Raw genomic sequence first — 15,015 nt, 5'->3', positions numbered from 1 at the left:
GCATGACAGTCGGAAGGGAGATTAAGTGGAGGAAGAGGAAGAGGAGGAAGAGGAGGAAGAGCGGTACGAACGAGGAGGAGGAGAAGGAGGAGGAGGAAGAGAAGGAAAGGAAGACAGAAGTGAAATAATAAAGAAAAGGATAAAACAGAAGACAGAAAAATGGCCAACAAAATAATATTAATGGCGAATGAAACGAGAGAGAGAGAGAGAGAGAGAGAGAGAATGGTCACACAGAGAGAAACGAGAGAGACAGGAGAGGGGGAGGGAGACGGGAATGAAAGTATAAGAGAATGGGGGGTGAGGAAGGATGGAGGGGGGAGGAACCGATTACGGGGGAATGGACACTTCCCGGTTGACTGACAGGAGAGGAGGAGGAAGAAGAGGAGGAGGAGGAAGAGGAGGAGAGAGAGTGAGGGGGGTGATGGAGGAAGGGAAGGAGTGCAGGAGTGAAGGCCCGTATCAGAGGAACACTTAAAGATCAGCTGATGAAGGGGTGTAAACAAAGATCAGCTGTTTAAGGGGTAACTCAGCCACTTCGACCTAACAATGGGACTCTTTATACCCAGGAACAGAGACGGACACACGGCCAATAAAACGAGGGAGGAAAACAAGCACATCACACCTTGGCACACACACACACACACAAGCTCTTGGTATGTGAGTTTCGTTCCTCCTGCCGCGTTTCTTCTTCCTCCAGAAACGTTTCATCTCGCTTGGGACGTTTCATTGCCCTTCATCCCTCCCATCTCTCTCTCTCTCTCTCTCTCTCTCTCTACCTTACACTCACCGACACCCTCTTACAGTAGAATCACATTACTCCTCACAACCCCCTTCCTCTTCCTCTCCTCCTCCTCTTCATGTTAGTCCTCTTCCACCGCAGCCCCTTACCCTGAAAACCACCACCCCTTCCCCTCCTGACCCCCAGACCCCCACGCCTAAGCCACTCCTCTGCACAATAAACAACTCCCACGACATCCTTTAATTAGCCCACCGCAAGTCAGTCACCTTCTTAGCCCATTCAAACGCGCCCACGAGGAGGAAGAAGAAGAGGAGGAGGAGGAGGAGGAGGACGGGGGGTACGGGAGTTAGAGCGAACGAGCGCGAGAGGCGGAGGAAGTTATAGCGAACAGGCAGATGAGAGAGGAAGAGAAAGGAGAAAAGCAGGTGGAGGAGGAGGAGGAGGAGAAGGGTGGTTTTCCTCGCTCTACCAAACATTCTCTATAATAATCTTGCCTCACGCCGCGTTAGCTCCCAATCCTTTGCCATCAATAACATGTATACGAGTATTCACTCCGCCTGACACCTGATTCGAACGAGAGAGAGAGAGAGACGGGGCATGGATTCCGCGAAGCTGTGAAAAGATTGTGTGTGTGTGTGTGTGTGTGTGTGTGTGTGTGTTGGATCTGCCTGCCTGTCAATTCTATTCTCTTTTTCTCTATTTCCATTCTTCTGTATCTTTCTTACGTTTTCTTCTATTTATTTTTCTTTATCTTCCTCTTCTTCCCCTCCTCCTCCTTCTCGTCTTCTCGTTCTTTATTTCCATTCCTTTCTTACGTTTTGTTTTCTAACATTTGTACTATTTTTCTTTAGTTTCTTCTCCTCCTCCTCCTCCTCCTCGTTTCTTCGTATTCTTCCACAACAGACAGTAAGTTAAATCAATGATGCAAATATTATTCCAAAAATATATTATGTAGTAGTAGTTTATTTTGTGCGGCCTTCGTTGTTGCATTCTCTCTTTTCTTATCTTTTGCAACTATCTCTAAAAACAACGGTGGGCTTTTATTTTCGCGCCTTTGTCTCGCCTTTTCCTCTCTTTTCTTCATCTCTTTGTACCGGGCCGTCTGTTTGTCTGTCTGTCGCTGTATCTAACTATCTATCGCTGGATCTATCTCGTAAATAACAAAGCTACAACAAGGCATAGGATGAGGAGAAGGAGGAGGAGGAGGAGGGGAAGGGGGGAAGAGTGGGAGGCTGAGAAGTAGGGGGGATCATGCTCTCTCTCTCTCTCTCTCTCTCTCTCTCTCGATAAATCATTGGCTGAAGGTGGTCGTGTCTCTCCCCTCTTGGTGGGCGTTGCTTCTCCCTATTATCACCCACAAATGTCACCACCCTCTCTCTCTCTCTCTCTCTCTCTCTCCCGGAAAATATAACTGAAATATTTAACGAAACTGAGGGAGAAAAAAATAAGGAAAAGGAAAGCCAAATAACACGATATAAATGCGCGTGGCTACGGTGCCCATCTCCGTCGCATAAGCGCAGTCAAAGGGCCAGTGTGACATCCGGGTTACAACTGTTTATCTTCGCCAGGTTTGCCCAGGTACCCAAATACCGACCAGCCCGAAACGAAGGACGAACAACTGATTAAGATTTATGCAGACTGCCCGGCCGGGATTCGAACACGTGCCCACAGATTCGTAGCTAGGCACGGTATCCACTGCACCACGTAAGTTGTTTTGAGTCTTGAGCAAATTCCACCCCAACCGTACATAGTCTACCATAATGCCTATTGCTTTATATAACGACCAGTACAATAATCAACTACCCCAAGGCGAAGGAAAGGGTAGGGGGTTATATGACAGCAGAAACCACAAACAGGGCAGCAGGAGTCTTCCTGTCTCTCTTCTACTGGCACACACTTCCTTATGTTGGTGTCCTGCCGTGTTATACGTGGACCAATTACATAAAAACATAAGAACATAAGAACGTAAGGAGTCTGCAAGAGGCCGGTTGGCCTATACAAGGCAGCTCCTGTACACTCAACTCCACCTTACCTCACCATCCATGGCTTTATCTAACCTCTTCTTGAATGTATCTATGGTATTGGAACCCACAACATGGCTCCCAAGCCTGTTCCATTCGTCCACCACTCTACTGGTGAACCAATTCTTGCCTATGTCTTTGTTGAATCTTAATTTGTCTAACTTAAAACCATTGCCACGCGTCCTACCTGGCTCTTTTACTCTCAAAATCTTGTGTGGGCCGCCACCGAGTGGTTAGTGTGCACACTGTGCAGGGTGCACCTACTCACCATTTTTATTGGTGGCCACTGACAATGTCTCGTGTGAACCCAACCTAGATTTTTGTCTTTTCTGATCTGTTTTCTGTTGTTTTTGTAGAGATGACACCATTGCCTTCAGTATACCTTCCCTTTACAACGTGTAATGAACGTGTCGTTACCTAGGTCATCTGGTTATTAAGATGGTCAGTACTGTCTTGCTGGCCCCAGTCCCCGCCTCTGGACCCTCGGGATCTCCAGCACCGCCGTGAACGCCCCGGGGGAGCTGAGGCGCTCTGCATGCCGGGACTCCTGGGCCCTGAGCTCGCCAGGGAGACCTTGGACCCCCTGACGCTCCCCAGCCCCGCTGAGGCGAGGAGGGGTGGAGCAAGACTTGACTCTTAAACCACCAGACGGGAATATATAGTTAATCGAAACTACTGTGAAGGAGCCGATCACGGAGTGATCATCCTAAGAATGACCTTGGGATGGTTTTCGGGGCAGCATCCGTTTCCCTCTTATCCTTATTGCTTCCCTTTTTGCTTATTTTGCATATTCCTTGGTAAATGTCCAGAGAGTTGCCCATCTCACTGCGGTACTTCTCACCCTAACCATGGGTTAGATCTCATAATTCTATGCATTTTGAACCCCATATATATGCCTCGCAAATTGATAGAATCGCTGCTACCGATTTTTGAAAAGTTAGTGTTTTGTTAATTATTGAAAATCACTCCGCGCCTCCAAAATACGATATTACCCCTCCATATTGTACTTAATTGGACGAAATACATGTCCCTTAACCATAATATGATAGCGGAAAAACTAGAAAAAGTGGTAAAGGTAGTGAAAAGGCATGTTATACATACGCGGGCTGTGTTTACATGGCGACGCCATTGCGATGTGAGCAGCGTTGCCAACGATCCGGTTAGCGGGGGAACGCTAGGTTAGTGTTGGTACGCTTAGTTAGCCATTAGCCCACGCATGTGAGACCAGGTCCACCACGCGTGGTTATTTTTTTTTTAGAACACGCACCTTTACCCAAAGGCTTTTGTGAAGGTTTGGGCCGGGTATAATATTAGGTAGTGGTGCATGTTCTAAAAAAAAAAATAACCACGCGTGGTGGACCTGTCTCACATGCGTGGGCTAGTGGCTAACCTAGCGTACCACCGCTAACCTAGCGTACAATCACTAACCGGATCGTTGGCAACACTGCTCACTTCCCAATATGGCCGCCATCAAAACATATCGCGTGTATGTATAACAAGCTTTTTCACTGGACTATGAAGCCACAGTGGTGGAGAGTGACATTAGGGTGGGTCGGGAGTGACTTGAGTAGGGAAGGAAAGGGGGATCTAGACGTAATAGATGATAGGTGATTTAGTGTCAGGTAGTATTAGTGATATGGTTGGATGCCACAGTCATTAGCGAACAGAGTTGGGGCTAATGACCTCCAAGCTATGGAGCCCTCCATGATTATGTGTCGGGAAAATAAACATGGGTGGAGGTATCATTTATGTTGTAGTAGTAGTAGTAGTAGTAGTAGTAGTAGTAGTAATAACAGTAGTAGTAGAAGTAGTAGTAGCAGTAGTAGTAGTAGTAGTAGTAGTAGTAGTAGTAGTAGTAGTAGTAGTAGTAATAACAGAAGTAGTAGTAGTAGTAGTAGTAGTAATAACAGTAGTAGTAATAGTAGTAGTAGTAGTAGTAGTAGTAGTAATAACAATAGTAGTAGTAGTAGTAGTAGTAGTAGTAGTAGTGGTAGTAGTAATAACAGTAGTAGTAGTAGTAGTAGTAGCAGTAGTAGTAGTAATAACAGTAGTAGTATATAATGTGTTGCTAACTATGGGAAGAACCCAGTACTTTCTTCTGCGCTTTTTGCCAAGAAAGCACAGATAGCTGCTACCTCTACGAGACTCATAACCCCACGTACTGACCTCATTAGTGGCCGCCACCGAGTGGCTCATGTGCAGGGTGCACCTTCTCACCATTTTTCGTGGCGACCATTTTTTGTGGTGGCCACTTTTTGTGGAGGCCACTGACCACTAAAAAGTGTCTCGTGTGAACCCAGCCTAATATTCAAATTTACCTGCCGGCCTCCCTGCTATCACAGCCCAGGTCAGTCTGCTACCCTACATCATTAACCTTACTTTTCGCTGGCCATCTAATTCTACTAACCTATTACTACCAATAACTTTCCTTACAAACCACTCTCAGTCATCCACCATCACCTTACAGCCAGTCACCCATACTCTAGCACACTTCATCCAAACAGCCATATCCTCCTTAGCTTAAAACCGCTTTTTCCATCACGCCTGCCATATATTCGTTCTGCTAATCCTTACGATAGACAGCTCTCCCCAGGATCAATAGTTACACCTGATAAGAAAGCGAATAGATAAAAGATTGAATGAAAATAGATAGATTGAGATAGACAGTTGAGTAAATGGAAATGAAATGAAAAGTGAATAAAGGTAAGGAGAGACAGAGGAAAAGGATAGATGGAAATATGAGTAAATGGAGAGAATATGAATAGAGGAAAATGAGTAACGGAGAGAGGGAGGAAAAGGAATGGAAACAAACAAGATGGATAGATGAACAGAAACATCAGTAAATGGAGAGAATATGAATAGAGGAAAATGAGTATATGGAGAGAGGGAGGAAAAGGAATGGAAATAAACAAGATGGATAGACGGAGACGGAGAAGTAAATGGCGAGAATATGAATAGAGATAAATGAGTAAATGGGGAGACGGAAAAATAGAGGAAAAGAAATTAAAACAAAGTAGTAAATGTAATGCGACAGGAAGGAGACAACTGGGAGGAGAAATTAAATAAACCTAACCAAATATACGCGGCCTTTTCCTCTTCCTTTTCTTCTCCTATTTTTCTCTTCCTATTTTTTTCATTTTTTTCTCCTTTTTATTGTTATTCTTCTTCCCTTCCTATTTCTTTTAATCAGATTATTTTCTTCCTTTACTTTATTACCTTGTTTTGTCTTAATCTTCCTCCTCTTTCTGTTATTACTATCAATTCTTTTTCCTTCGTTCGTTCTCCTATTCTTCCATTTTACCTTTTTATCACATTATTATCTTCAAATGTTTCTCTCGTCCTTTTCTTATTCGTCTATCTACTTTATTTTATTCACATTTTCGTTTATATTTTTCGATTTTTCCTTCACATGTATTTATCCTTTATTTATTTTCCTTTTCTCTTAATCTCCATGCATTCACTCCCTCCCATTCTTATTTGTTTCATCCGCATTTCCATTTATTTTCGACTCTTCCATTTTTATTCTCCCTTTTCCTGATTCTCCATCCATTCGTTTCCTCACACTTTTCTCTCTCTTCTCTCTTTTCTCCCTTCCTACACCCTTTTCCCCCTTCCCTCTCTCTCCCCTTCATTCCTTCTCTCATCTCTCCTTCCCTTCTCTTCACTCCCTCACCGGTAGCATCTCCCGCCTCTTCCCTCCCTCTTCTCCTTTCCTAGGCATCTTCCCTCCCTGGCTCCCTTCCTCCCTCTCTCTCCCTCAGCGGTGGTCTTCTCCCTCACCCCATCCGTCACCCCGCCACCCCCCTCACACCATAACTGTCACCCCAACCCGGCATCCGACCTCCTCCCCGCCTCCTCAAACCTCTTCGTTGACTCTTTAATAATACAGCAATTATGGCAAGTGGCTGCAAATCCGTCCGCCAGCCCGTGTGTTAGGAGGAGGAAGAGGAGGAGGGAGGTAAGAGGTAGGAGGAGGAGGTGGCCAATGCTTTCCTCGCGGCGATTGGAGCCTGTACACACACACACACACACACACACACAGACAGGGGTGTATCTATAAGGGAGTGAGAGAGAACCAGTCTTCGAGAGAGTCAAGGAGTGAGTGTAAGAAAAACAATAGTACTAAAAAACCAGGTGCAGAAAAAGACGCTAGCCGCCTCCGGGATGTAGTTTTATAGAAGATAATGCAAGGAAATGTTCGGAGTGGATAGTGAGGACAGGGGAAGAAAAACGAGGAGGAGGAGGAGGTAAGAAGTGGTTGTGGGGGGCGATGACAGGGAAAGTGAAGCAAGACGAAGGCCAGCACAGAAGACAGACAGCGAGAGGAAAAGATAAGCTTGAGAGGGCAGAGGAACGTGTGTGTGTGTGTGTGTGTGTGTGTGTGTGTGTGTGTGTGTGTGTGGATGACATAAGTGAAGGTCAAGACGAAAGAGAGAGAGAGAGAGAGAGAGAGGGAAGGGGTTAGGTCATAAATTTAAGTGGTAAACAGCCAGCTCCGTAGGACAACTTGCAGGGGACATAACGCTGCCCTATCGCCTGCCTAAAACTCTATTATACCCACAACTGCCTACCTCCTTCCTCTCTACCTTCCCTCCCTCCTTCTCTCCCTCCCGCCAAGCTAATAACAATATCAGCCACGCACCAATTAAAAGGCACTACATCCTTCAGAAGCCACGGGAGGAGAACGAGGAGGAGGTAGTGAAGAGGTGGAGGTGAAAAGACGCGGGGAAATGACTGGACTTAGTTGTTTGGGGGGTGAGGCATTTGCCTATTTCGCGCTGGCGGTGTTGAATGGTTGGTGGTGGGAGTGTCATGGGGGCTAACTGGCTTATAATGTGTGGATTTAACTATAAAGGAGGCATTTGGCTATTTCGCATGGGGTATGTTACGATACTTTGCTATAGGTGAGGCATTTGGCTATTTGGGGCAGTGTGTTGGGCTATTGGCGGGTTGGCAGCGGGGGTGTCTTGGCTAACTGGCTTACAATGTGTGGTCAGTCTTCTCGTTTCGCCGCGGCCGTAGCTCACGATTAACTTGACACGATGGGAAAGTTGTGGTGGCATAGAGTGTCTTAAGAGCGTGTTTAGCCTTTGTATATTATTCTGTAGCTTTTGTATCAACTACCACAAATACTACTACAACAATAAGTGTGAAAAGAAGTTGCAACTGTAAAAATAAACGTGATCGTAACAAGAAAACGACAATAACAAAGGCTACAGCATTCTCTCTCTCTCTCTCTCTCTCTCTCTCTCTCTCTCTCTCTCTCTCTCTCTCTCTCTCTCTCTCCTCCTCCTCCTCCTCATCTCCTCCTCCTCCTCCTATTCTCAGGGGTAACATTGAAGGATTTACGGCTCGGTTTAAGTCACTGATTTCACACCTTCACCTGTCTCCCGCGGCCCAGGGAAGAGGGGGGCAGGTGAGGGAGGGGGAGCAGGAGAGGAGAGGAGAGGTAAAGAGACCGCCAGGTGAGGTAAATGACGCCGAGGTGCTGACACGCGACCCCTCTCTCTCTCTCTCTCTCTCTCTCTCTCTCTCTCTCTCTCTCAGGACGGTAAGAAAGGTGGGATGTTGATTTCTTTTAACGTATGGAGTGTTTTTGTTGTCTTTGCTGTTGTTTTTCTTTTTTGTACTTTTATTTCTGTTACTGTTTTTTCTTATTTACTGAGACGTAGTAGTAGTAGTAGTAGTGGTAGTAGTAGTGGCAGTAACAGTGGTAGTACATGTAGTAAAAGTTTTTGTAATTGTTGCTGTTGTTGTTTTTGATATCATAATTATTTCTCCTAACGCTGCCGCCGGCGATGCATCTGTTATAACAATCAAATTAATATAGAAAACGCCGCCGCTATGATAAAAATGAGCGAACGGTCTTCCTACGCCGACACGAACAATGCCATCGCCGTCAAACATAAGGAGCCGAGGGGGAAAAACTGGCACATGAAAAAATAATGACAAGGGATAAAATAACGTAGAATAAAATATGTTGATACCATCACCTTCAACAGCGACGATGAGAGAAAAACTACACTATTACTTCCACTTCATAACTTGACGTAGATGAAGAAAAATAAATATACATAAAAAGAGACTTAAGTAGAACGAGCCACCACACATATTACCTTTGAGAAATAGAGACATACATACATACATAGATACATAGAAACAGATAGATATATGAAGATAAGTAGATAAGAAAAGAAATTACGAAAAAGGAAAAAGGAATGAGACAGACAGACTGAAAATTCGGTACGTAGGTAGATAGGTATAAGGAAGGAGAGAGAAAAAGGAAGGAAGGAGGAAAAAAGGAAAACGAATAAAAGAAAATACTTAGGAGAAACAGAAAAGAACGAAAGGAAGGGAAGGGAAAAGAAAGAAAGGAAGACAAAAGGAAAATAAGGAAGCGAGAAAATACACAATAAAAAAATATTAATAGCAATGGAAGAAACAAAAAGGAAAAGAAAGAAGAAAGGAAAGGAAAGGAATAAAGAAAGGCAAAAAGGGAATAGACAAAAGCGAGAAGAAAATCAACAAAGAAAGAAAGACAATAGGAACGGGAGAGAGAGAGAAAGGAAGGAAAAGGAAAGAAAGAAAATTGGAAAAAGAAATGAAAGAAAGATAACCCTGAAAAGAAAACAATAAGAAAAAGAACACCCACTTAACAGCAACAGGAGGAGAAACACAGAACCACCAAACAAAACAAAACAAAAAAAATCTGAAGGGCGGAAAGGAGAGGCGAGGTGAGGCGGCAAGGGAAATATAATAAATACAAACACAATCACGGAAAAAAAACTATATATATAAAAAAAGAGCGACCCACTCCCTCCCTCCTGGCCGGCCGACTCTCGCCTCTCACACCTGTTGCCGCTGAACCCACAGGCCGCCGCTTTTTTTTTTTTTTTTTTTTTACTTTTTTTTATTCTTTTTATATAATAGACTTTTTTCCAATATTTTTTTGCCCTCGCGGCGCGCGTTGAGGAAGACACGTTAGGGGGCAGCGGGAAGAGTGATGCGAGGAGGAGGAGGAGGAGGAGGAGAGAAAGGAGATAACTGCCTGTCTATATAAATGTTCTGTCGATGAAGTGCTTTAAAGAACCAAATAGAATATGAACGGTAGAAGATATAGAGGAGGGAAGAGGAGGAGGGAAGAGGAGGAGGGAGGGAGGGAGGGAGGGAGGAGGAGGAGGAGGAGGAGGAGGAAAGAAAGGAGAGGATGACTGACCGTCTATTCAAATGCTCTGCCGAAGATGTACTTTTTAAACTAAATTGAATATGAAGAAGATGAAGATGATGTAGAAGAATGATAAGAAGAGAACGGTAATGATAATGATGATGATAGCAGAGATAATAAGGATGATAAACTGGAGAGAAAATAAAAAGGAAGTAAAATTCAGCCAAATAAAAAATAGATAAATAACGAAACTGTACTACTAAAAAAAATAAAAATAAATAAACTAGTGAATGACAAATCCCAAATCTTCTTAAAAAACACTAAAAATGGGTTTACGGATGCCCCCATTAACTGAATCATTATCCTCATTTATTAGCCATTTATTTCTATTTACCTTCATTATCATATATATCTATATATATATATATATATATATATATATATATATATATATATATATATATATATATATATATATATATATATATCAACGAGGACTTGTAATTTCAAAGTAGGAGTAAAGAATAAAAGAAAAGGTAAGAGGGTTCTGCTAGGACTTAGATTCTCTCTCTCTCTCTCTCTCTCTCTCTCTCTCTCTCTCTCTCTCCCTTCCACCTCTCGTCCCCTTTCTCCTTCTCTTTCCTTCCAGCAACCCCCCTCCTCCTCTCTCGCTCCTCTTTCACTCTTAATGTTCCTCCACCTTAAACTAAACACATCTAATGAAGAGTAAACAAGAGAATGTCGAGAAAGAATAGACCGCTACATTTTTCATCAGCTGAGTCGAGCAGGTGATGCCTTTTGTGAAGCCTCATTCAGCGCTCTCCTCCTCCTGCTACTCTTCGTTCTCCTCCTCCTCCTACTCATCTTCCTCATCATTATCATCATCTTACTCTTTCTTTTCTTCCTCATCATCGTTTTCCTCCTACTTATCTTTCTCTTTTTCTTCCTCCTTCTTTTTTTGTGTTTTGAATTTTTGTTCAGTTTTCACTTTTTCTTCTCTTCTTTTTTCTTGCTTCTCCTTTGCTTCTTGTTTCTCCTCTTCCTCTTGGACTTTCCTTCTCTTCCTCGTCCTATTCCTATTCCTTTCCTTTGTTATATTCTTCGTCTTCACTTTGCTTTTTCCTCCTCTTCCTCTTTCTCTTGGTCTTTCTCCTCCTCCTCCTCCTCCTACAGATCGTCTTCACCGTAAGTCTCACCTTCGTCATGTCATTCTTCTCCCTCCTCCTCCTCCTCCTCCTCCTCCTCCTCATTATCATTTTCATCTTCCTCGCCGTCCCTCCCAAGTTGATGCCTTTTATTTCCGTCTCCTTTTTCGGTGTGTTTCTCGTTATTAGTGTTATTTGTCAGTCTCTCTCTCTCTCTCTCTCTCTCTCTCTCTCTCTCTCTCTCTCTCTCTCTCTCTCTCTCTCTATGGCGTGATACACACACACACACACACACACACACACACACACACACACACACACACACACACACACACACACACACACACACACACACACACACACACACACACACACACACACACACACACACACACACACACACACACACACACACACACACACACACACCTATACACAATGGCCTCCCTAACCTTCGAAGCACCTGGACACTTGAATTCGCTAATTAATATTTCTCAGGTGACCCTCGATTCACCTTCACTGGAGTTGCCCCTTCCCCTCCTCCTCCTCCTCTTCTTCCTTGTCCCTTTCTTCTCCCTCTCTCATGCTTCTTCTTGTTTCTACTCGCTTATGGTCGCTACTCTTCTCTTCTCTGTCTCTCTCTCTTCTTCATTTACCTTTCTGTTCTTTTTCTTCTCCTTCATACTCTTCTTCCCTTCCTCTCTCTTTCCTTATCTCTCATTTTTTTCTATTCATTCTACCAACCTTCTTACCTTCCTTCCTTTCCTTTCGTTACTCTCCATTTCTTTTCATTCCCATCTTTCCTTTGTATTCATTTTCAAACTCCTCCTTTCTTTCTTCCCTTTACCTCTTCGTCCTCTCCTCTTTCTCTCCCTGTCTATAATTCCTTCATTTCGTCACCTCCTCCCTCCTCTTTCTCCCCTTCCTCCGTCTCTCTCTCTCTCTCTCTCTCTCTCTCTCTCTCTCTCTCTCTCTCTCTCTCTCTCTCTCTCTCTCTCTCTCTCTCTCTCCTCCATCCATTCCTTCAACACATACCCAAAACTACAAAACCACCCCTCTTCTCTCTGTACAATCCTCCGTCCCCTCCTCCTCCTCCTCCTCCCACCGGCGGGTTACAAGGGCTCAACCGGCGCCTGATAATAGAGAGTATATCGTAAATCAGAGACAAAAGGCAGCGCTGCTCTCCCTCGGCTTCGTGAAAGGGGCGGGTTTGGGGGCACGGCGGATTATATATATGAGATGAGAGCGTTTGCGGGGGAACAAGCGGGGTAAAAGAGAAGCTGAAAAGGGAGGGAAACAGAGGGAAGGTGAGGAAGTGAAGGGAAACAGGGACGGGAAGGTGAGGAAGGAAGGGAGAACATAGGGGAACGTGAGCGAAAGTATGGGAGAGAGAAAGTGAAAGGATGAAGAGTATGGGTTAAAGAGAGAGAGAGAGAGAGAGAGAGAGAGAGAGAGAGAGAGAGAGAGAGAGAGAGAGAGGAAACTGGGAAGATGAGCGAAGGAAAAAAAGCATGGATGAAAATGAGGGAGAGAAAGGGAAGGATAGGAAAAGGAAAGCGAGGAAGGGAGAGCAAGAATGAAAACGAGAGAAAGGAAGAGAATGGGAGAGTGGGAAAGAGGAGGAAAGGATAATGGGGGAAATACGGGACGATGTGAGATGTAGAAGAAAAAGGAGGAAGAAGTAAAAATGAATGTGGGAAATGTAGGATAATACGACTAAGAAAAAATGGAGAAAAGGAAGGAGGACAAGGTAAAGAATGAAGAGTAAGGAAACACATAATTGAAATCAGTATACAAAGAAATAGAGTGAAGGAAAGGTGGAGGGACGATAAAGAGGAAGGTGGAGGGAGAAAAAGAAGGGAAGGAACCAAGTGGATAAGAAGAAGGTTAGAAGAGGAAGAAGAAATAAATAAGAAGAGGAAAGGGAGGAATGAAATAATATCCTACGGCTGTTTAGTTTAGTTTTTCCCAATTATTATCATTATATAAGTGTCTCCTCCTCCTCCTCCTCCTCCTATTCCACTTTCTCTTTTTTTCATATCTTTACGGTTCGAAGGTGTAAGGAATGACTTTATTGGGCTATCGATGGGCATCTCTCTCTCTCTCTCTCTCTCTCTCTCTCTCTCTCTCTCTCTCTCTCTCTCTCTCTCTCTCTCATATGGTAGCTCACACCCAGACGCAGGTTAGCTGGACAGACTGAACGAAACCTAAAGAAAACGAAAACAAGACGAAAGAAAATGGGAAACTGCATCTCCTCAGCCTATGGACATCTCACCTCTCCCTCCTTCTCCTCCTCCCCTCCTCCTCCTTCTCTCCCTCCTCCTCCTCTTCTACCTCACCTGCCACACGCACGACCAATCAAACCTCACGTCTACCTGAATACCTCCTCCTCCTCCTCCTTCCTCCAGCTTCCCACCCTCCTCCTTCCTCCAGCTTCCCTCCCCTCCTCCTCCTCCTTCTCTTCCTCTATGTATCCCCCTTCCTTCTTCCCTTCAATCCTACCCCCTACTTTTTTTTTTCTCTTGCAGTTTTATCATTTATTTTTTCTTCTTCCTTTCTTTTTCCTTCTTCATCTTCCTTACTCCCTTACATCCTTCCTCCTTCTCTACAACGCTCTCCTACACTCCTCCTCCAACTCACACTTCCATCTCTACTTTCACTACAAGCCCGACTTTTAATCCATCTCAAATACACTACTTTAAACTATATATTAGCATCACCTGCTTCGACTTACCTTTCCCATCGACTTCCTTCACATCCTTCCTCCTCTTCACAACCTGGCTCACCACCATTCCTCTATCTCCTCCTCCTCCCACTCAATCCTCCCCAGGGGCTTCGGGCGGCCACCAAATCGGCTAATACGTACTCTGGGCGGCGGGAGGTCTCACGGCGGAGGCCTATGAATGTAAATGCAGTGCTGGTGTTGTCGACTCATGCATATGTATAGTAAAGGCGAGGATTTGCATTTATGTTAAAAGAAATATGATTTTAAATGAGCTTTGCCGACGGGGGGAGGAGGAGGAGGAGGAGGAGGAGGAGGAGTTGTGTATGTATGTATGGGTGGAGTGGATAGTGGTGTTGTTACGGGTCTAGGTGGGTGGAGGTGAGGGAGGGAGGGGGAGGGGTAGATAAGGGTAGGTGTGGTGGTGGTGGTGGTGGTCATTTTTTCTTTGTCTCACTGTTGATGGTGAATAATAGTGAAATGTGAGGTGATGCAGGTAGGCCATGGGTGAGAGAAGAAGAGAAGGGAGAAGTGTGAGGAAAATGAGACAAGAGAAAGAGGAGGAGGATGATTAGGATGAAAAGAACGAGGATGAGGAAGAAGAGGAGTCAGAAAAAAAACGAGGTGGATGAAGAGAACGAAGAAAAGGAAGAACAGATACGAGTAAGGTGGGAATGAGGAGAATGAATAAGAGTAAGAAGTGAAGACGAAGAGAACGCGGAAAAGGAAGAAGAGTGGTGAAGAAAAAGATAAGCATGATGAAGCAAACGAAGAAGAGGAGGAAGAAGAGGTGTGGAAAAGATTATTACGAAGAGAACGAGAATAACAAAGAGGAGTGAAGAAGATGCCGATAAAGCGAAGAAGGAGAAAGAAGAGAACAAGGTAAAGAGGTATAGGTAAGGAGGAGGAAGAGGAAGAAGAAGAGGTGTGGAAAAGATTATGACGAAGAGAACGAGAAGAGCAAATAGGAGTGAAGAAGATGCCGATAAAGCGAAGGAGGAGGAGGAAGAGGAGAACAAGTGACGAGGTATAAGGAGGCGGGGGAAGAGGAGGAGAATATATGGCACGGTTAGAGAGAATAAATAGGGAGATAAGGAAGACAGTGAATGAAAGGTGAGGCACGAGGGCGGCGGAAGATATATTATTAGCGTCTCTTAGTGCATCATCGCCGCCATGATGTTGATGTTGCTGATGATGATGGTGATGATGATGTATATGGTATA

Source organism: Eriocheir sinensis, chromosome 5 (genome assembly GCF_024679095.1).
Source record: "Eriocheir sinensis breed Jianghai 21 chromosome 5, ASM2467909v1, whole genome shotgun sequence".
In the NCBI taxonomy this organism is placed as follows: Eukaryota; Metazoa; Arthropoda; class Malacostraca; order Decapoda; family Varunidae; genus Eriocheir; species Eriocheir sinensis.
Note: the sequence above shows the minus strand (reverse complement) of the source record.